At 50.6% G+C, this 20,448-nt stretch overlaps 1 long non-coding RNA gene across 1 annotated transcript; it reads left to right on the forward strand.

Annotated features, from left to right (window-relative positions):
* The first annotated feature begins 8,674 nt into the window (after positions 1-8,674).
* On the forward strand, positions 8,675-12,975 carry LOC115905508. Its single transcript, XR_004060868.1, has 3 exons — positions 8,675-8,795; positions 12,064-12,165; positions 12,883-12,975. It is a non-coding gene; the product is annotated as an uncharacterized LOC115905508 (long non-coding RNA).
* The last annotated feature ends 7,473 nt before the right edge of the window (positions 12,976-20,448 follow it).

The following is a 20,448-nucleotide window of genomic DNA, read 5'->3' on the forward strand; positions in this document are numbered from 1 at the left end:
CAGCAGATCCGTGGTGGGGTTTGGGTGTCCCAGCCCCAAACACAGCATTCTCAGGCACAGGGTGGGATTCAGGGCCAGGGGTGGGACTCCATGATCCTGGTGGGTTCCTTCCACCCAGGATGTTGTGATTCTGTGAGATGGGCTGGGAGGCTCCATCCCCAGAGGCATTCCATTGTCCCAGTGTCCTGTTTGGACCTTCAGCCACACCTGAGTGTCCCCAGGGTGCCTGCTCCGAGCATCCCTGTGCATCTTCTCCAAGGAACCTGGCCAGGGAGGATGTGGGGAGATATTTAATAGTGCTGTGATTTGGGTTTAAGCACTTTTCTCCCTGAGAGCAGATGGAAGGATTGTTCCTGTTTGGATCTCCTGAGTGTGCTGTACAGCCTTGGTGTAAGGTCGAGGAGGGAGCACAATTCCAGGGGAAACATGAGGTCAGTGAAGCTTTAGCTCCAGCCTGGCAATTAATTTCACAGAATCCCAGGGTGGTTTGGGTTGGAAGGGACCTTAAATCTCATCTCATCCCACCCCCTGCCATGGGCAGCCACAGCTTCCACTGTCCCACAGTGTTTCAACCTGGCCTTGGACACTCCCAGGGATCCAGGGGCAGCCACAGCTTCTCTGGGCACCCTGTGCCAGGGCCTGCCCATCCTCCCAGGGGACAACTCCTTCCCAAAATCCATCCTTATTGCTGTCAGAGTGGCTGAGTTCCCTGTGTCTGTGTGTACAGGTGCCCCCGAGGCACATGGATTTCAGCATAGCTCCATGGATACAGACATCCCAGAACAAAGGAGCAGGCCCTGAGTATTTTGGGGAAGGGAGATAATAATAAGCCAGTTTGGCACAGCTCTTTCCTAAGCCTGGCAAGTCGACCCTGACAATGTAAACAGCTCTTTCGGGGGGAAATGTTGCTTTTCAGTTTCACAAATCTGCTGGCCAAGCTCTCTGCCAAGGCGTGGTGTGAATGAGGTGCCCTATATATTTTCTTGCCCGCCTGTCCTGCCCTTTTCCTGCAAAAAGGAGATAACTGCTGGCTCTGCAGGGCTGGCCTGCAGCCTGGGCAGCAGCAGTGGTGCTGTGCTCCGCTGTCAGAGCTCCGAGGTGCGGGAGCATCTCCAGATCCCTCCTGCCGGGATCCTCCGGGACTTGCGCAAGTTCTGCTGGGGAGGAGGGGGAGCGGGGCACTTTCCTTCCCGGGGTTAATGTCAGCCCTCAGGAATCCTCTGCCCCCTTCGGCTCCGCCCTGCACACCCCAGCTCCCGGCTCTGAAGTTTGGGAATGCCGACTTCTAACTCCTGACCTCCCACACGACTCCAATTCCAAGAAACGATGCCCTAAATCTGCTGGCAGTGACAGCTCGCTGATTCCTCCGGCATGGCTTGTTAAAAGATCTGAATCTTCTAATAGGAATTGGCCTGATAAAAGGGAATTTTTTTAATTTTTTTTTTTTTTTTTTACCTCCTCGCTTAGCAGCTACACGCAGCCCGGGGAATCTAGAAATTAAATTGGCTTTTTGTCAAGCCTCTTGTATGCAACAGCAGTGGGACCCCTGCAGAGCAGTGCAGTGTTTCCAATTACATTTTGGGGTATGTTGCTAATTTTTGGCACATGGAGAGAAGCAGGCCAGGCAAATGGCAGGTGGCAGGCTGTTTTCATATTTCACCAGGAGCATGGGGGAAGGGAGAGGGGAGAAGGAGCCGAGCTCCCTGCCAATAAATGTGACCTCGCAGAGTGTGAGCAGAAGAGTTTTGGCACGTGGCGGAGCATGGAGGGCTGGGCAGGCACGGCTGAGCCAGTTTACATCCCCTCCTGCTGGGAGCATGCACGAGGGAAGCCGGGCTAAAATAAGCACTGCTCCAGCAGCCACAGCCTGCAGGTCAGGATCTGGGCACCTCTGGGTCGTGGGTGGCTGCACCCAGGCTGGTCTGTCACACCGGGGACAGCGGTGTCACCGCGCTCCGCCTCTGTGCCGCTCCGCGACGCGCTCCTCTGCCCCCAGCACAAAGCCCAAGCTGGCTTTGCTTCATTCATTTGTTCCTAGCACAGCTAATGCATTCAGCATGGCACCAGCTCTGCAGGGCCTGGGTGGCTTCTCAGAGCTCTTGCACAATCTGCAGCTCGCAATCTGCAGCAACAACCAGAAGCTGCTTCCCAGAATCTGCATCTGTCCCAGGGTGGCTTTGCCCACCAGGACAGATGTCTGGAGGTGTGAATTTTAGGGGTCAGATCACAGAATGGTTTGGTTGGAAGGAACCTTAAAGCTCATCTCATCCCACCCCCTGCCATGGGCAGGGACACCTTCCACTGTCCCAGGTGGCTCCAACCCCCAATATCCAACCTGGCCTTGGACACTTCCAGGGATCCAGGGGCAGCCACAGCTGCTCTGGGCACCCTGTGCCAGGGCCTGCCCACCCTGCCAGGGAACAATTCCTTCCCAATATCCCATCTAATACTTGCCCTCCTTCAGCTCCTTTGCCCCCATGCCCAGAAATGCTGCTGTGTTTGACAAGAGCAGTCAGAGCTGGTCTGTGCTCACATGGACCAGGAGCGGAGCATCCACCTCGACCCAAGGGTATGTCAGCCAGGAGAGCTTTGGGGGAAAAAGCCCCAGGGTTCAACATGCAGGCCTCTAAATGCTTAATTTAGACATCAAATCCAAAAATAAAATGGTGACCGCTGTGAAAGAGGGTTGTGAGAGATCTTATTCCAGGTCCATCTGGAGCTGGGTTTGTACTGAGGCTCGCAGGTATGGTTCTCGTTACAATTGCTGAATGCTATTCTGATTGCTAAATGTTGTTCTGATTACTGAATTTTGTTCCACAGCAATGATTTCACTGGTAAATCCCAAAGCCCCTCATTTTGAAAAGACCGTAAGGCGAGACTGGAGACTGCAAACATTTCCAGTAGAGGAGAACCACTGGTGAGCTGGGCATGATGTCAGCAAACACTTTTGTAGTGCCTTTTGTAGGGGACTGGGCGTGCTGAGGGTTTATTTCCAGTTGGCTTTGCTGCTGTGTGCTGAGATCTATTGCCAGAGGTAAATGTGGAATCATTAAGGTGAGAAAAGACCTCTAAGATCCTGGAGTCCAGCTACGAACCATGGGGTCGTCATGGTGACAGAGTTAGTTCTGGCTGACAGGAGACTTTAAAACTCTTTTGTTTTCTCTTCCCAGTGGTGGAGGCACCCCAAAAAAGCATCCCTCAAACATCTCTGCTCCCCCATCCCTCTGCCTGTTCAGACACTGCCATTACATCCCATCCTCCTCCTCCCCCTGCCGCTGTTTTGCTGCAGGGATGAGCCCAGATATTTCTGGCACCAGTGCTAATGTTCTTGAAATGCCTTTGAGCTGAGAGCGAGCCAGCCAGCCAGGGACTTGTGAGATCCTCAGCGACCTTGTTTCAGAAGAAAATTGTCAGGGTTTCAACCTGGTAATTTGCTTTCTTGCAACCTGCCTGAAGGGCTTGGGAAGCAGGGCCCTGGCCAGCTGAGATGGTGGCAGTGCTTGCAGGAGGAGGTGCTGCCTGAGGACACGGGGTGGATGCTGGTGATGGGCTGTGCGTGGGGAGTGCAGCACCACTCCTGCTGCTCACACGGCTGAAATCAGGTGACAAGCAATTTGCCATCAGACCTTCTACATTGTGACGAGTTAAATCTGTGCTGGTGGCAGCAGAGAGGCTCTTTTGACTCCACCTGAGGGATGCTGGAGGAGAAGATGGGTTTGGCATGTTTTTAAGGCATCATCACCTGGTGCTGCTTTTCCCCCTAAAGGTTTTTCCTGAGTGTGTAGCCTGGGTTCTCCTTGCTGTCACTGTGTGGAGACACAGAATGTTTAGTGATTAGGTCTGAATTAGCCCCAGGACAAGGGGCCTCTTACCTGGAAACAGCTGTGCATGATGGAAGGGGCAATGGCTTTGGATTGAAAAGGACCTCAAAGCTCATCCTGTGCCACCCCCTGCCATGGGCAGGGACACCTTCCACTCTCCCAGGCTGCTGCAAGCTCCATCCAGCCTGGCCTTGGGCACTGCCAGGGATCCAGGGGCAGCCACAGCTGCCCTGGGCAGAGATTTTCTCTCTCTGACAGTGAGCAGGATTAGGTTCTTTAAGACTATCCACCCCAAGAAAGCCAGATCCTTATTCCTACTGAAGGTTGTTCTAAGCCCTGGAGCAAAGATGAAAAAAGAAGCTAGGTGAGCACTTAGGGAAACGTGCAGAGCATCGTTAGCCCCAGCACAGCTTCAGGTGTGCCTTCGGCTGAGACACATCCTTTGCTCTCCTGCCTCACTCGGACCTGCAGAGAGAGAGCTGACACCTTGTTATCTTCTCCAGGTTGTCCCAGCACGGTCTGAGCTCTTGGGGCCACTGGAATTCACCCAGGGCCTTCGGAATGGGAAGATGCTTTAAATGGGAAACATTGAAATGTGGTTTTCCAGCATCTGTATGCCCAAGCCCTTGTGTGTTCCTGGAACAAATCCAAACAGCCCCACTGCTCCCCCAGAGCCTGTGGCATGGCCTGGAGCCTTGTGGCACAGTGGAGATTGGGTTACACATTTTCCCAGGGCTCATAATATCCATTTAAAACAAAGCCTGGGCACTTGGAAATTATTTTGGGAGAACCAGTTTATACCCCCCGTTCCTCCTCCTGATGAAGATCCTCACGGAGCTGTTAGGATAGGATGGAACATTTCTCGCCCCTCACCCGTGACTTGCAAAGCAAAGCAAAGTGAAAATTGGGTAACTCCCCTACACACAGCCTCTTTTTCTCAGCTTTGTTTTGTTGTTTGTTTTTCAAACTGTGATTGAAACTACGAAAGCTCCGGCTCGGCTGTCTGTAAATGGTGTTCCGGTGTTTATGTTGGCGTTTGAACCAGAATCGTCTTCCTTGGGAGCCCCGGCAAACTGCGGAGGGGAATACACCCCTGGAATGATAAAAGCGAAGCACTTGCCCGCTGATACATTTAGGTGTTAATGCCTTGTTTTTGTGCTGTTTGGTTGCCATAGAGACGGGGCCGCCTGAACTAATGAGTTTGTTGTGTGAAGTTCAATACACGTTTGCCAAATGCTCCGTTTCTCTTGTTACCTCTCTGCTTTCTTCTTCTTCTTCTTCTTCTTCTTCTTGGTCTTCTTGGTCTTCTTCGTCTTCTTCTTCGTTGTCTTCGTCTTCTTCTTCGTTGTCTTCGTCTTCTTTGTCTTCTTCGTCTTCCTCGTCTTCTTCTTTGTCTTCGTCTTCATCTTCGTCTTCGTCTTCGTCTTCGTCTTTTCTTCTTTTTTTTTTCATCTAATGGAGCAAATGAGTTTGGAAGCAAAGCCATTCCAGGGTCCCAGGAAAGGAAGCTCGCTGCAGGTTTTGCAGGGCTGCTGAGAGAGATGCAGGATGTGGTTTTGAAGAGGTTCTTACCCTGCTCTGTACACCAAGGGACAACAGGAGAATTGGCTCCAGGCTGTGTGCTCAGGGCACCTGTTTGCCCAGTCATTTGTGGCACAGGCACCCATTTCATTCCTGCACAGAGAGCTCCCATTGCTGGGCCCAGCTGATGGGCAGGATGTCTCACTGGGAGCCCCTGTTTGTGCACAGAGCACTCACCAGGAGCATCTCTCCTTGGATGGACTGAAAATAAAACACCACAAATAGGTGGTTATTGTTTGGAACAATGAATTCCCTTACACCTCCAAACACACTGCCCCTGCATCCAAACAGGGTTTGGAGCAACCTGGTCCAGTGGAAGGTGGACCATGGCAGGGAGGAGAATGGGAAGAGTGTTAAGGTCCTTTCCAAACCATTCCAGGATTCCAACACCCTTCAATGCTACCTGGAGCTGTCATTCAGGGGAAATCACTCCATGAATCCATGTGTGGTCCTCGTGGGAATATGGACCTGGATTCAGACCTTTTTATGCAGAGATCACTGGAAATCCTTGAGGGTTTGGGGTTTTTCTTGTGTATGTGTGTGTGAGAACCTCCCCACTCACAGCACCAACCTGCACTTTCATTTAGAAAGGCCAAAAGAATATCAAAACCCCAAAGCTCCGAACAAATTTTTATTTTTCAAACCTTAAATGCTTGCTGCCTGCCAAGCACTAAACTGAAAGGTTTATTGCCAAAATATCCTTTTCCAAAACCTTTCTTTTTAAAGTTCCTGCTTGCTAAAGAAAGAAAGAAAGAAAGAGAGAAAGAGAGAAAGAAAGAGAGAAAGAAAGAAAGAAAGAAAGAAAGAAAGAAAGAAAAGAAAGAAAGAAAGAAAGAAAGAAAAGAAAGAAAGAAAGAAAGAAAAGAAAAGAAAGAAAGAAAGAAAGAAAAGAAAGAAAAGAAAGAAAAAGAAAAAAAAGAAAGAAAGAAAGAAAGAAAAGAAAAAAGAAGAAGAGAAAAGGAAAGAAAGAAAGAAAGAAAAGAAAGAAAGAAAGAAAGAAAGAAAGAAAGAAAAAGAAAGAAAGAAAAGAAAGAAAGAAAGAAAGAAAGAAAGAAAGAAAGAAAAGAAAGAAGAAAGAAAGAAAGAGAGAAAAAGAAAGAAAGAAAGAAAGAAAAGAAAGAAAGAAAAGAAAAAGAAAGAAAGAAAGAAAGAAAGAAAAGAAAGAAAGAAAGAAAAGAAAGAAAGAAAGAAAGAAAGAAAGAAAGAAAGAGAGAAAAAAAAAAAGAAAAGAAAGAAAGAAAGAAAGAAAGAAAGAAAGAAAGAAAGAAAGAAAGAAAGAGAAAAGAAAGAAAGAAAGAAAGAAAGAAAAGAAAGAAAGAAAGAAAGAAAGAAAGAAAGAAAAAGAAAGAAAGAAAAAGAAAGAAAGAAAAAGAAAGAAAGAAAAAGAAAGAAAGAAAGAAAGAAAGAAAGAAAAGAAAGAAAGAAAAAGAAAGAAAGAAAGAAAGAAAGAAAGAAAGAAAGAAAGAAAGAAAGAAAGAAAGAAAAGAAAGAAAGAAAGAAAGAAAGAAAAGAAAGAAAGAAAAGAAAGAAAGAAAGAAAGAAAGAAGGAAAGAAAGAAAGAAAGAAAGAAAGAAAGAAAGAAAGAAAGAAAGAAAGAAAGAAAGAAAGAAAGAAAGAAAGAAAGAAAGAAAGAAAGAAAGAAAGAAAGAAAGAAAGAAAGAAAGAAAGAAAGAAAGAAAGAAAGAAAGAAAAGAAAGAAAGTCTTGCTCAAGCAATTTTAGAGGAACTGCTCTAAAATGAGTGGCTTTCCCAGGATCAAAGGCAGAACCATTTTGCTGAAGGTGAGAATGGAGTGAGCCATGCAAGAGGACAGTTCTGGGCCCCAACAATCCGATTGCTGATCCTTGAAGTGTGCATGTGCAGCTGGCTTTTGCTTTCCCAGCTGATCCTGCTGAAATTCGGGAAAAGCAGTGCTGGGTTAACAGTTGGGCTCAAAGATCTTCGAGGTCTTTTCCAGCCTTAAGGATTCTCTGAATCTCTTGAACCGAGGAGAGCGCCAGGATCTGTTTTAATCCCCAGTGGTTAACGCAGCCCTGGCTGGTGAGGGAAATGTGACACTTGTGCTCCAGGTGTCACAGGGAACTCCTGATGCTGCCTCTTCCTCCCCAAGCCTGTGGCAGCACCTTTCCTGGGATGTGAGGCAGAGAGGAGAGGAAAACTGACTTGTCAGGAGACTTGGCTGGAGTTGTTTGAGTGAGGCTGACTGGAAAACAGCTGCGTGTGCACGGAGCAGAGACTGCACCCCTGCACTGCCAGGGTGGGCTGGCAGGAAAGCCCTTTTGCTTTTTTGGTTTGTTTGTTTTTATATATATTTTTTTTAATTATTTTTTTTTAAGAAACAGGACTACAAGACCTGATTGGCAACCTGGGAGGAGAAACCTGAGGTACCTGAGGGCCTGGACTCACAGGAGCATCCCAAAACACCCATCAGTCCCTTGAGGTGTCTGTTACCCCCACAGGTGCAAGTCCTCGTGATGCTGGTTCAGAACAAAGCTGCAGAGCAGGTGTTGGAAGGGTCAGGTGAGTAGGGCAGAAGTGACCTGCACTTAAAACCCCTCCCCTCTGTTATGAATGTATAAATAAAATGATGTAAACCCAAACTGCCCGGCCACGCCAAGACCTTTGCTTGGCAAAGCCTTTGCCTTACTTTTGATGTTAGATGAACATCTAGTAAGCTTAATTAAAGTTTAATTAGTGTAAGTAGGGTAAATGTGGTAGGTCAGCAGGCACAGCAGATGTTAAAATACTGTTGGCAATAATCAACCTGACCATAAAAAAAGGGAAAATTCCCTTCTTAAAACAATAAATACCTCTAAGTGACTGGTTTAGGCATGTCATTTCTCAAGGGTAATTTATTTTTTTTTACTTTCTTTCCCCAGGCAATACTGACCAATCAGTTTCTTCACATCAGTGAAAAGAAAAAAAATCAGTTTTTGTCCTTTACTGTGCTCTGGAATTTCACCCCAAACATTTTATGGAGTCTGGGCGTATCCCACAGGGAGGTGTCTCCCTGCTTTCTGCTCTTCTCTTCAGTTGAGAGCCACATGGTGAGGGCTGTGGTTGCACAGCCCAGCTGAGTTTATTAAAGATATGATAATGATTTTTAAGGGCTTTCAGTGAAATTCAGCAGTGCATCACCAGTCTGGCTGGCCACTATTGCTTAGGGTGTCCTTGGCAGCTATGGGTGATGTTTCCTCACCTTTGAAAGGGAATTTGGATGTGATTTGGGTATTTTGGCATGCAAGTATCTGTGTTTCTCTGTGGTGATCCCTGTTTTTTGTCTTTTGGGTGCTGGTAGGAGCACAACTGGGCCATTGAGCCCTGTGGGTGAACCTCGACCTGTTCTGGGATGTGCTCTTGGATCAGGAATCCCACTCTGGCCACAAGGCTCTGGTAAGGCACAGCATCTCACAGTCAGCTCCAGCAAAGATTCTCCAGCTCCTTTCTTATTTTTATCAGTCTCAATTGGATCATCCCTAAAAATAATCTGCAATGCAAGATACTGCAGTGCTGAATTCCCCAGCGGAGCCAGGGGAACGTGTCCAGAGGCTTCCTTGGATCAAAGCCTCAGAGAGGGGCCAGGGGCAAGAGCCAGCCTAAAGTTCAGGGGTATCCTTCAGATCCAGAGGGCAGCAGCACAAAAAAACCTGCTGTTCTCCTGAGGCTTCGTGGGGAACTGGAAGAAGCTGCAGGGAACGTGGAATTCCCCCCGGATCGGATCGTGGCTGGGAAAATGGAGAGGAGCAGCAAGAATTTAGGGTAATGGTCTCAGACACAGCAGGCTCAGGTGCTGTGTGTCAGACAAGGATTGCACTGCCCAGAGCCTGCTCCTGGAGCTCCCGTGTGTCAGACAAGGATTGCACTGCCCAGAGCTTGCTCCTGGAGCTCCCGTGGGTCAGACAAGGATTGCACTGCCCAGAGCCTGCTCCTGGAGCCTGCTGGAGCTTCTGTGTAGAGCCACTGGCACTGAGCACTGAAAGGCTGGAAAAATAGACCAGCAAACTGCTAATGAGGGTGAATTTGTGTTTTTGGTTTGTTAGAGAAGCCTCAAATGAAGGGAGATCTCAGTTCTCAGATACAGAGAAGGAAAGACACCGTTCTGGGCTGGATGGAGGTCTTGTCCTAGCTTAGTGGTTCTGTGATTGTATGAAATGGATCAGGGATGGGCTCTGGGCTTTTCCAAAGTGTTCCCAAACCCAAGCACAGTGAGCTCCTCCTGCCAGCTGGAGCTACAGGGGGATGTGTGCACTCACACAGCAGTTTCTGAGGAATACCATGGACAGGGAATAGTGGGAAGCCATGAGCTGGTCTCTGGGGTGCTGCAAGGGCTTCAGAGCAGAATGCAGAGGGGGAGATGAAGCAGAGCCATGAATGCAGAGGCTTCTCCTGAAAACACAGGCCTGGCTCTCCCCTCTGGGCCAGGGCTGCTGTGACTGCAGTGCAGGGCTCAGTGTGAACTCCACAGCAGCCACTTTGTGGTGCAGGGCAAGAGCAGGACGTGGGATCTGGCCCTCCCTCATCAGGGCATTCAGCAGTCCTGGCTGGGACACTTGGCTCCATTTCCTGCCCAGGCATCACCCCCTCTTCCCACTTGGCTGAGGGAACATTTAAGTGTTATTATTTTTAAACAGGGCAGTTTTGACAACATGAACTGATGCATCCTTGTGGGCAAATGGGCAAGCTGAGGCATCTTCTGTGAACACAGACTGCTGCTCTTTTATCACTGCTTGTTGCTGTCACCTGCCTCAAACCCTGATGGGGAGAGCGCTTTATGTTTTTCCTTTTTTAAAATGAGTTTTTCAGTCCTCTGATTTCTATGATTCTAAGAAACTTTAAGCAAAGTTAAAGCTTTTAGGTAAATCAAACAAAATTTGACTTTGAGCCAAACAAACTTTGTTTTTCGTAATCTAACTAAGGAATAGAAACTTTCAGTTTAGGATTAGCCGAAATAATTTTTTTCTTTTTTTTTTTTTCAGGTGGTTTTTTTTTTCCTTCCTCTTTGCAAAAATGAAGGGGGAAAGCTCTGCCCTGGGGTAGTGCAGCTCCCTTTCCTGTTGTTCCATCCCGTTGTTGGGATGAGTGTCCTGAGAAGGGAGCAGAGCTGGGCAAGGCTCTGGAGCTCAAGGGATAGGACAAAAGGGAATGGCCTCAGGTTGTGCCTGGTGAGGTTTAGAGGGGAAACTGGGGGAAATCTCCCCACTGGAAAGTTGGTCAGGTATTGGGCCAGGCTGCCCAGAGGCACCAATGCTGGAGATGTGGATGTGGTGCTCAGAGAAATGCTTTTGTGCTCTTGAACTCACACTTAGACTTGATGATCTTCCCAACCTTAATGATTCTGTGATTCTTTTGATTAAAAGGAGGTGGAAACGCAAATAACAGAGGATGAATCTGCTGTTTGCAGTGCTGGGTGTGCTCTGCTTTAGGGACAGCTTTCCCCTCCCCTCCTTCCCCAAATGAAAAACTCCAATCCGTGCTTGCCGCATTTTAGTTTTGCTCCGTTTTTACCCCAAAAAAGCGTGTTAAAAAGCATTTCTTTGCAGCTAGGGAGCCACTTCCAGATGTGTTTATCCTGAATGTCCTTATCCTGTGTGCCATTTGGTCATGCTGAGCTCAAGAGGGAGCTTGCCCCGGACCCAGCTCAGAGGACATTGCTGCAGGAGCCACTGCTCCGAGCAAAGTGCTATGAAAACATCCAGGAGATGTCTATTCCTGCCCTAATCCCTGAAATGTGTCCCTCATAAACACAGCCAAAAAAATTGGGTGCTTTTTCTGTGCAGGGTGGAGAGAGCTGCTGTGGGAACTTTGAGAGCTTGAGTATCTTGTTTTGCATGCAAGTTCTCAGCGCTGAAGTGCATAAATAGAGGGCTTTGCATCTCATAATTTATTATTCAGCCCAAGAAATGCACTAATACCTTTATCAGAATTGGGAACGTCGCTCAAAGCACAAAAGCACAAATCACAGAGGAGCAGGCAGACATTAAGGGCTGCTGTTCTTTCTCCCTGTGTCTGGAATAACAGCCAAGAATCAGTGAGATTTTCTCCTAAACAAATGTTTCACTGTTGTGTGTGTGAATAAATACAATTTCTCTCTTTTCTTCTTTTCTTTTCTTTTCTTTTCTTTTCTTTTCTTTTCTTTTCTTTTCTTTTCTTTTCTTTTCTTTTCTTTTCTTTTCTTTTCTTTTCTTTTCTTTTCTTTTCTTTCTTTTCTTCTTTTCTTTTCCTTCTCTTTTCTTTTCTCTTCTCTTCTCTTCTCTTCTCTTCTTTTCTTTTTCTTCTCTTTTCTTTTTCTTCTTTCCTTTCCTTTCCCTTTCCTTTCCTTTCCTTTCCTTTCCTTTCCTTTTCCTTTCCTTTCCTTTCCTTCCTTCCTTTCCTTTTCCTCTTTCCCTTCCTTTCCTTCCCTTCCTTCCCTTCCTTCCCTTCCCCTTCCCTTCCCCTTCCCTTCCCTTCCCTTCCTTTCCCTTTCCTTTCCTTTTCCTTTCCCTTTCCCTTTCCCCCTTTCCCTTTTCCCTTTCCCTTCCTTTCCCTTTTCCTTTCCTTTCCCTTTCCCTTTCCTTTCCCTTTCCTTTCCCTTTCCCTTTCCCTTTCCCTTTCCCTTTCCCTTTCCCTTTCCCTTTCCCTTTCCCTTTCCCTTTCCCTTTCCCTTTCCCTTTCCTTTCAACAGGCCAAGGAAGGAAAGGAAAAGCTGAAGTGCCTGAGGTGCAGGGGAGCATTTTGCTCTATTCCCTGCCTTTGCTTAGTGCCTCCTGTGTTTCCCCACTGCAGGGTAAGAGCAGGAGGGCTGAGGATTTGGGATGGGCACGCCTGGAATAGGGGAAGAATTTCTTCACAGCTGTCCCTGGTCGTGGGACCTCTGGTTCTGGTGTAGGTTTGGTGGCCAGGCAGTGAAATCAGGAGGTCTGGGGAGATAATCCCACCTCATCCTGGTGGGAAGGGACTGGGAGAAGCCGAGGCTGGCTGGAACTGCGTGGCCTTTAGGGTCCCTTGCAATCCATGAGATTCCTGTGGCAGGGAAAGAGGTGGTGGAGAAACTTCTCTGTGAGCAGCACAGGATGGTTTTGAGTGCCCCCTAAAGCACTTCAGCTCAGAGTGGAAAAGCAAAAATCCCACGTGGGAATGCTGATAGCCACAGTATATCCTGGGAAGCATGGCACCCACCCATGGTTCATTTACAAGCCCTGGGTGGTGCAGAAAACAGGAACTGCCCTTCAGAACCCCACGAATGGAGCTTCTCCTCCAGTGCCCCGGTGCTGACACAGCCCAGCTCCACGGGGGAAGCTGCAAAGCTGCTGCCATGATCCCCCTGCTGGGGCCAAAGGCAGCTGGAGGGCCCTGGAGAGGCTCTCAGTGACCCCAGGCTGCTGTGAAGTGGGGGCCCAGGCCATCAAACCTCCATGGGGACAGGCAAGGGGGGGGAAAGTGCGTGGGAGTAGGACTGCAAGTCCTCACTGAAATTGTTTGTTCTCTTGTTCCTAATCTCCAGCATCACTGGACATGATCCCTCTGGAGGTGCTGCCAGACCATTGAGTGCTCCATCCCTGCCCTCCAGACACCCTCTTCCTGCAGGAAAGTCGGCAACTTTGGGTTTATTCCATCTTTTCACCCATGCCAAAGCCTATTTAATATCAGGTTTGCTCTGGGTTTGTTTGGGTTGGGTCCCACAAATGCCTCTGGGGCAGGTCAATGCATCTCCCAAAATCCCCCTTGGCTGTGCCTTTGGAGTTTGCAAAATCTCTGTTGTTCTGCTCGAATATCCCTCCCCACCTCGGTCCCAAATGGTGGGAAGCATCAGGGAATATTATTGATAAACAATAGATGTCTGGTGGAGACCCTGGTGATTTTCCTGGTACAAAAGGCTGCTGCATCCTCTGTGATAATTTCCCCTTTTTTCCCCCTCCTTGTTGGCTTTGTGGTTTTGCGATTTATTTGTGGGCTGGCAGACGTCCACAGCCCTGCAGGAAATGGATGTCTGCTCTTGTGTTTGGGGGGGCCCTATGAACGTGTAATTTTCCCACTGCATTAATTACAGACATTTCTCCCTGGCTGGAGCAGCTCCTGTGCCCTTTTGGTTTGTTCTCCCCAGCCCAGGCTGAGAGTATTTATAGGGAACCCCAGCTCTGACATCCTCAGCTGAGCTGGGGGAAAGTTAAAGAACTTGGCCACAAAAACTGTAGAGGGGAAACTCTGGCCTTTTTTCACTTGATAGTACCTCCAGGACAGCAGTTTTCCCTGGCTATTCCTCCTGCTGACATTTTCCTCAAGGATAAAAGTGGTTTGCCCTAAGAAAACAACCCTCTTGCTATGGAAAAGAAATTGCAGGGCAATTTACTTTGGAATAGCTGTGCTACCTAATTCCTGGCTCCTGGACAGAGACCCAGCTAGACTTGGAGCAAAGAAAGGAAACCCAAGGCAAAATTCAGTGTGCTTGAATCAGGTTTTGCTGGAGGAAAGGCTGGACAAGCCTCCCTGAGGCCCTGGCACAGGGTGCCCAGAGCAGCTGTGGCTGCCCCTGCATCCCTGGCAGTGCCCAAGGCCAGGCTGGATGGGGTTTGGAGCAACCTGGGATAGTGGAAGGTGTCCCTGGAATGTCAGAGGGTGAAACTGGATGAGCTTTGAGGCCCTTTCAACCCAAACCAGTCTGGGGTTCTACGGTCTGGGTCAGCAGTGGAGTCAAAAATCACAATTTCCAGCAGATTGAATGTACCTACGGTGTCCCTTGGCATGTAATGTGGGTTCTCCATGGATTCCTGATGAAACAGGAAATGTCCTGCTATGGTTTTTCTTGTTTTTATCCTGCCAGAAGTGAGGGTGAGGGATGAGGGATGTCTGCAAGGACAGGACAAAAACTTGAGCCAGCCTGGTGGCATGAAACCAGGAGGGAGGTGAGAATCTGTGATGGGGACATCCAGGGATGCAGAATTCTGGGATGTCACCTCCTGTCTGGAGTCATTGCCTGGCTGTGCTGCTGCTCTGGCTCTGCTGTGTCTCATCCTCTCTGGGGCCGGCAATGTTCCACCTACAGTTTCTCCCGGGGGTCCCAGCAAACCTTTGAGGTAAATCCATCCAGATCCACATAAAATTAAGCATCTTACTGTGTTTGTGCTGCCTCGTGCCCTGTAAGCCTTGAGCACCTCCCATGACCTCTCTCACATTTCCCTTTCAGAGCGCAGCCCACGCGTGGGCCACGAGCTGTGCGGGTCGCTGTGGGCTTGTGCAGGGCTGTTGCTGCATTCCTGTGGCTGAGGCAGCGGCTTGGGGCTGGGGCAGAGCCCTCAGGAGCCAGCTTTCCTTGGGAAAGCACCCAGCTGACCATGGGCACAGCGTGGCTGGGCCTGGACACGCAGGCTGCTGTTACCTCTGCACCTGGTGCGGCCTTACTGAGTGGGGGAAGCTCTCCTGGTGAGGGAGGGATGCCCTGGTGAAATCTATTTCATAGAATCCCAGAATGGGATGGGGGTGGAAGGGACCTTAAACTCATCCAGTGCCACCCCCTGCCATTGGCAGGGACACTTTCCACTATCCCAGGCTGCTCCAAGCCCCATCCAGCCTGGCCTTGGGCACTGCCAGGGATCCAGGGGCAGCCCCAGCTGCTCTGGGCAATCTGTGCCAGGGCCTCACTGCCCTTAGACTAAAGAATTTCCTTCTAAACCATCTCCCCATGACCTGAGTTTAGGCTCTAAACACAAACACCATTAGCAGCAACAGGCTCTGTGCACTTCCCTGCCTGCCCTGCTCTAAAAACAGCAGCCCCAGCAGCAAACCTCCCTCCCTCCATGCTCCCAGTGCTGGGCCAGAGGAGCTGCACCCCCTGCCCTCACACCGTGTAAATCTCACCCACTCCCTTTTCCATGTGGCCTGTTTGGGAATCTATTCACCATTAAAGCCTTTCCCTTCACAGGGTTTCACAAGGGTAGGGATTTATCTGGGCACGAATTTACTGCCCTTGTGGGTGACAAGGAGGTGCTGCTGTGGTGCTGACACAGCCAAACACCACTCCAGGGCACTGCAAGGGGGGAAGGGGATTCAGGGCAGCTGTAAAAGTGGGCCAGGCATGACACAAAATAGAGGAGGACAAGTGTGCTCTGCTTCCAGAGGCTGGGGGAAGGTGCTGAGCAGGAACTGCAGCAGGACATCAGGGTGGTGGAGGGAGCCAGAGGAACATCCCGTGTTTTGTCCTCTCTGCAGGGAGCTCAGGGCCAGCAGGGATTGGCCAGGAACTGGGTCAGGATAGGGATGAAGCAAACAGAACTGAAGTGCTCCAGCAGGGCCCCTTCATCCCCTGCAACCCCCTGCTCCAGCAGCTCCTGCCAGCCCCTCAGGGAGCTGGGTGAGGGCACACAGGGGTGTGCATGGCACAGCAGCACCCTCTGGGCACTTCCCAGCCAAGTGCCCCACAGCAGCGCCTCCATCCCGCCTGGGGCATCCCCTGTGCCCCTCCAGAGTCTTTGGCACAGCCCTTGGCACTCCCCTTGGCACGGCTGCTGGAGGGGAGGCACCGTCCATGTGGCCTGCCCACCCTGCCAGGGAACAATTCCTCATTCCCAATCTCCCATCCATCCCTGCCCTCTGGCAGTGGGAGCCATTCCCTGTGTCCTGTCCCTCCATGCCTTGTCCCCAGTCCCTCTCCAGCTCTCCTGGAGCCCTTTAGGTGCTCTGAGCTCTCCCTGGAGCCTTCTCCTCTCCAGGTGAGCACCCCCAGCTCTCCCAGCCTGGCTCCCTGAGCATCCTCTGGACCCTGCTCCGAGGCTGTTGGTACCAACCCTGAAATAGAGGAAATATTGCACTGGATTGCCCTGGGCTCCCATCAGATCTGGCAATCTGTTTTTTCTTAAGTGAGGGAGGGGGGAAGAAAAAGAAAGAACACACACACACTCACACACACTCACACACACGCACACACACTGAGAGCTACAGCAAGCTGAAGTGTTTTCCTCCTGAAGAGCCCTTCCTCCCGGGGGCAGAGCAGGAGTCAGGCAGTGCTGTGCCTCCCCCAGCAGGCACTCAGCCCTCCACCTCCGTGCTCGAGGGTTCCTGGCAGCCAGGCCTGCTCGGGGAGAGCATGGGGAGGGCACTGCCACCCTCCCAGCCGGGATCAGGGCTGGGCAGCAGCTCGGGGGGCTCTCAGGGGCATGCCCTCCATGCAGAGCCAGAAATGCCAAGGAGAATTAGGGACATGGCTGGGGGCTTGGAGTGCAATGGGAAGCCACTGCTGTTCCTAGGCAGGCTGTGACTACCCAGCCTTGCTAATCAGATTTCAGGGGATGCTCAGCTGCTCTTGCTTGTAGGGACCTCGGGGTGTGTTTGGGTGGCAGGGTCTGTGTTCCAGTGGGGAAGGAGGACGCTCCTGATTCGATGCCCACAGAAGTGGCTTTGTTGGTGGAACGGGGGGAAAGGCCATTTGGGAAGCTGTGCATCCCCACCGCGGCTCTCTGCAGAGATTTGGGTGCCCCCTGGGGGTGCCCAAAGCCAGCCTTACCCTGGCAGCCCTGCTGCCAGAGCCGTGGGCACTTGGGCACTCTGAGCCTCAGTGCCAGCAGGGAAACCAACCACATCCAGCACCATCATTCCATCCTCACCCAGCTGCCTTCAGCCCTGCCCCCCGTTCCCACAGCACCCTTCTGATCCCAGGAACGGCAGGGATCGGTCCCTGAGCTGAGGGAAGTGGGGATCCTTCACACCAGGCTTTAATTAGCAAAGGCTCGCGCGATTTTTTTGGGGTTTTTTGTTGCAGGGTTTGCTCCGTGGCGATTCCAGCGAGGAATGAAAGTTTCCTTGCGCTCGGGGAAAGCAGCTTCCGTCAGCACTGCCTGTGCTCTCGGCTGTGCTGGATATGGCAGGGCTATTTTTAGAAGCCAGGGTTGCCATGGCAACCCAGTGTGTTTTTTCTGTTAAATATAGCAGCTGTTGCAGGGAACTCTTGTCCTTCTGGATGTGAAGGCTGCGTTTCTGCCCTCTGACAGAGCTCAGGGTATTAGAGGCAGATGAGAGAGGATGATTAAATAAGTGGAAGCGCAGGAGAAAGCGTGGATCTGTAATTACACGGAGGGGTTTGGGATGCAGCCGCGTGTGTCTGCAGCGTGTGCGTTGAAAACGGTGTGGGGACAGGGACAGGGGAGCTTTTCCATGTGGGGCTCCATGAAAGCACCCTGCCCCTCTCTCTGCAGCTGCCCAGCCTGCCTGGCTTTGGCTGGTCTGGTCTCTGCCCCTTCCAGGAGCCAGCCTGGTTCTGGCTGGGAGATGTGCGGGTGCCAAACAGGCCATGCCACCCGAGGGGAGGAAGGAGCCTTTTTTGGGGAAAAAACCCCCAGTTTTATTCCTACCTGCACCTCAGGAGCCTGAAGCAGAGGTGTGTGGTGCAGGGTTGGGGCCTGGAGCTGCCTCCATCTCCTGCTGGCGATGGACACCTCAGTGGAAGCAGTGGGAGAGGTGCAGGTCCCATCTCCTGCAGGGCTGGGCCAGGGCTGCAGTGTGGGAATGCTGTGGGACTGTGTTGCATCCTAAAGCAGTAACATTCCCCAGCTTTGGGGTTCACTGGGGAGCAAACTGACTCTGCTTCTCGATTTTTTAATTTACTGGATCCCTGCAAGGTGCCAACACATCCCATCAAAGGGCTGGTTTCCATCTCCTGGGAGGAGGAAGGAGGAGAGGGCTGGGGAGCTCGATTGCTCAGCCAAGGGCAGCCTGTCAGCTGGGAGATATGGAGATCTTTCTTTTTTTAATTAACTAGTCTTTGCCCCATTAAATGAAGAAAGAAACCAGAGCACAGCAGATATGAGCAGGGGCTTAGGATCACTGAAAGTTTCCTTAAAAAGTGGACGCAATGACAAAGAACCAAATTTAAACCAGCTTGAGTTTAAAGTATCTGCGGAGGTCACTGTGACCAAGGCTTTGAACAGGAATAACACATTCCTGGGAGCCTTATCTGCTCCCTGAGCTATCGTGAGTGGCATCTATTGCTGGGGATGTTATTGCTTTTCTGAATTTAATAGCAGAAGCAGTGCTTAAGCAAGCAGAAAGCTGCAGGGGAAGAGCTGCCTCTGTGGCCGTCAGGGAGCTGGAGTTCATTCACCCCAGGCCTGGTCCCCTGCAGGGTGGTTTGGAGGGATGGGGCATTTTGAGGAGTCAGGGGTTTAGGAGGATGGAGGATGGAGTCAGATGCTGCCTGTCCCCTGGAGCTGGAGCCTGCTTGAGCATCCTCTAGCCGAGGGCATGAATACGGGTCTCATCCCTGAGGAACGCTGCCCCTAACAAAGGAAGGAAAGGCTGCCACATCACATCTGAAGATTTCCTTGCATCCTTCAGGGAATGGGTTGACAGGGGCTTGTGGCCCAGAAAATGTAGCTGGCAGCTGGGGGGGAGGTTCAGGGCAATCATTTCAGATGCTGCTTTGGTTTAAATCCAGCACGGGGTGGAGGGAGGGCAGTGGAGTGGGCACAGCTCCAAAAGCTGTTTGTACATGGAATGGTTTGGGTTGGAAGGGCCTCTAAAGACCACACAGTTCCACCCCATGGCATGGGCAGGGACACCTCCCTCTCTCCCAGGGTGCTCCAAGCCACATTAGCCACATCCCCAGTGCCAGGCAGGTGGGTCACAGGCTCCATCTCCTCTCTGTGCCCTCTCTGGACCAGCCATCCCACCAGTTCCACTGTGCTGGTGCCAGAGGCAGAGTTTCCCCAGGAATGGGTATTTAGTAAAGCTCCTGCCTCTGCTTACGAGTCCACTTCCCTGTGCATTCAGGGATGATGGGGGTGTTTATGCTCCCTGCTTTCCCTGGGCTGATTTATGGGTTTATTGTAATCCCTGCATTGTGTGGCTGCCCCTCTCCAGGCAGCACTCCTGGGAGGGTTTCCCTTTCTCCCTGAGCGCTGGCTGCTTGTCTTGGTTTGGAAAGACAGGAGTCTGCTAAGGAAGGCAGGAGCCTCCCCTGAAATGGAGAATGTAAACCCTCCCCACCCCTCCGAATTGCTATAATTTTAAATTAAGGGGCTCTCAGGCAAAATATGGGAGCAGGAAATAACAGTTCTTTAATAGGGAGGAAAAAAATTAAAATAAACAATGCAGTCCACTAGAACAGCACTGACAGAGTCAGAACCCAACCTGACACCCTGTTGGCCAAGGTGTTGGTGGCAGTCCCATTGGAAATGTGGCTGCAGTCCTCTGAAGTATCAGGTGTGGTTCTGTTGGAGCAAGGAGGATCTGTAGAGAAGGATGTATTCTTCCTCTGGAGATCCAGTGAAGGAAGAGGCAGCTGCTGTTCCTTTGGGGAATCCCGTGGAGAAAAGCCGTGTGGTGTTCCAGAATCTCAGGTTATATCTGGGTAGCAATGCTTGGCTCCTCCCTCTGGGCGGAGCATCTCACAATGGGATGTTATACTTCTTATCAGTCATGCACCGATATTCAATAGCCTGTTATCAGCAGAGGTCCCCTCCCGAGGAAGGTGTGAATGTGGTCATTCAAAGAGAGAGATAAGGCAAACTGCTCACTTGACAAAGGTAATCGGCCATACAGATGGGAATGGAAAACATCTTGCATGCAATCTTCAACACTGCTCCATCCCTCAGCCATTTGCAGGGATGACAGTTCTGCTGTCCCCTTTCCAAGCTCAGCCTGTGTTTCCCAAGCTCAGGGGGTTTGCCAGCCCAGCCTCAGCGCCTCGTGCAGCAGTAGCAGATCTGGGGAAGTTCTCTGAGAGAGGAGTGTCCATGGTAGTGCTGATACAAGGGGAAAGCCCACACTTTCTGTGAGAGAATTTCTGGGCACCAAGAAAGCAGGCAGCAAGTCCAGGCTGTGGACTCTCCATCCCTGGCCGGGTTGGATGGGGTTGGAGCCCCCTGGGATAATGGAAGGTGTGCCTCCCCATGGCAGGGGGGTTGGACAGAGCATCATGCCTTAAAATCCTTTCCAACCTAAACTAATAAACTATTCCATGATTTTATGATTTCCAGTTAGTCCCAAAGGTGACCCACAGGAATGTGAGTTTGACCCAGTCCTGCAGCAGGAGCTGAGGAAGCAGCAGGATGAGTTTCCTGTAGGATTGTAGCCCTGTTGG

Source organism: Camarhynchus parvulus, chromosome 7 (genome assembly GCF_901933205.1).
Source record: "Camarhynchus parvulus chromosome 7, STF_HiC, whole genome shotgun sequence".
In the NCBI taxonomy this organism is placed as follows: domain Eukaryota; kingdom Metazoa; phylum Chordata; class Aves; order Passeriformes; family Thraupidae; genus Camarhynchus; species Camarhynchus parvulus.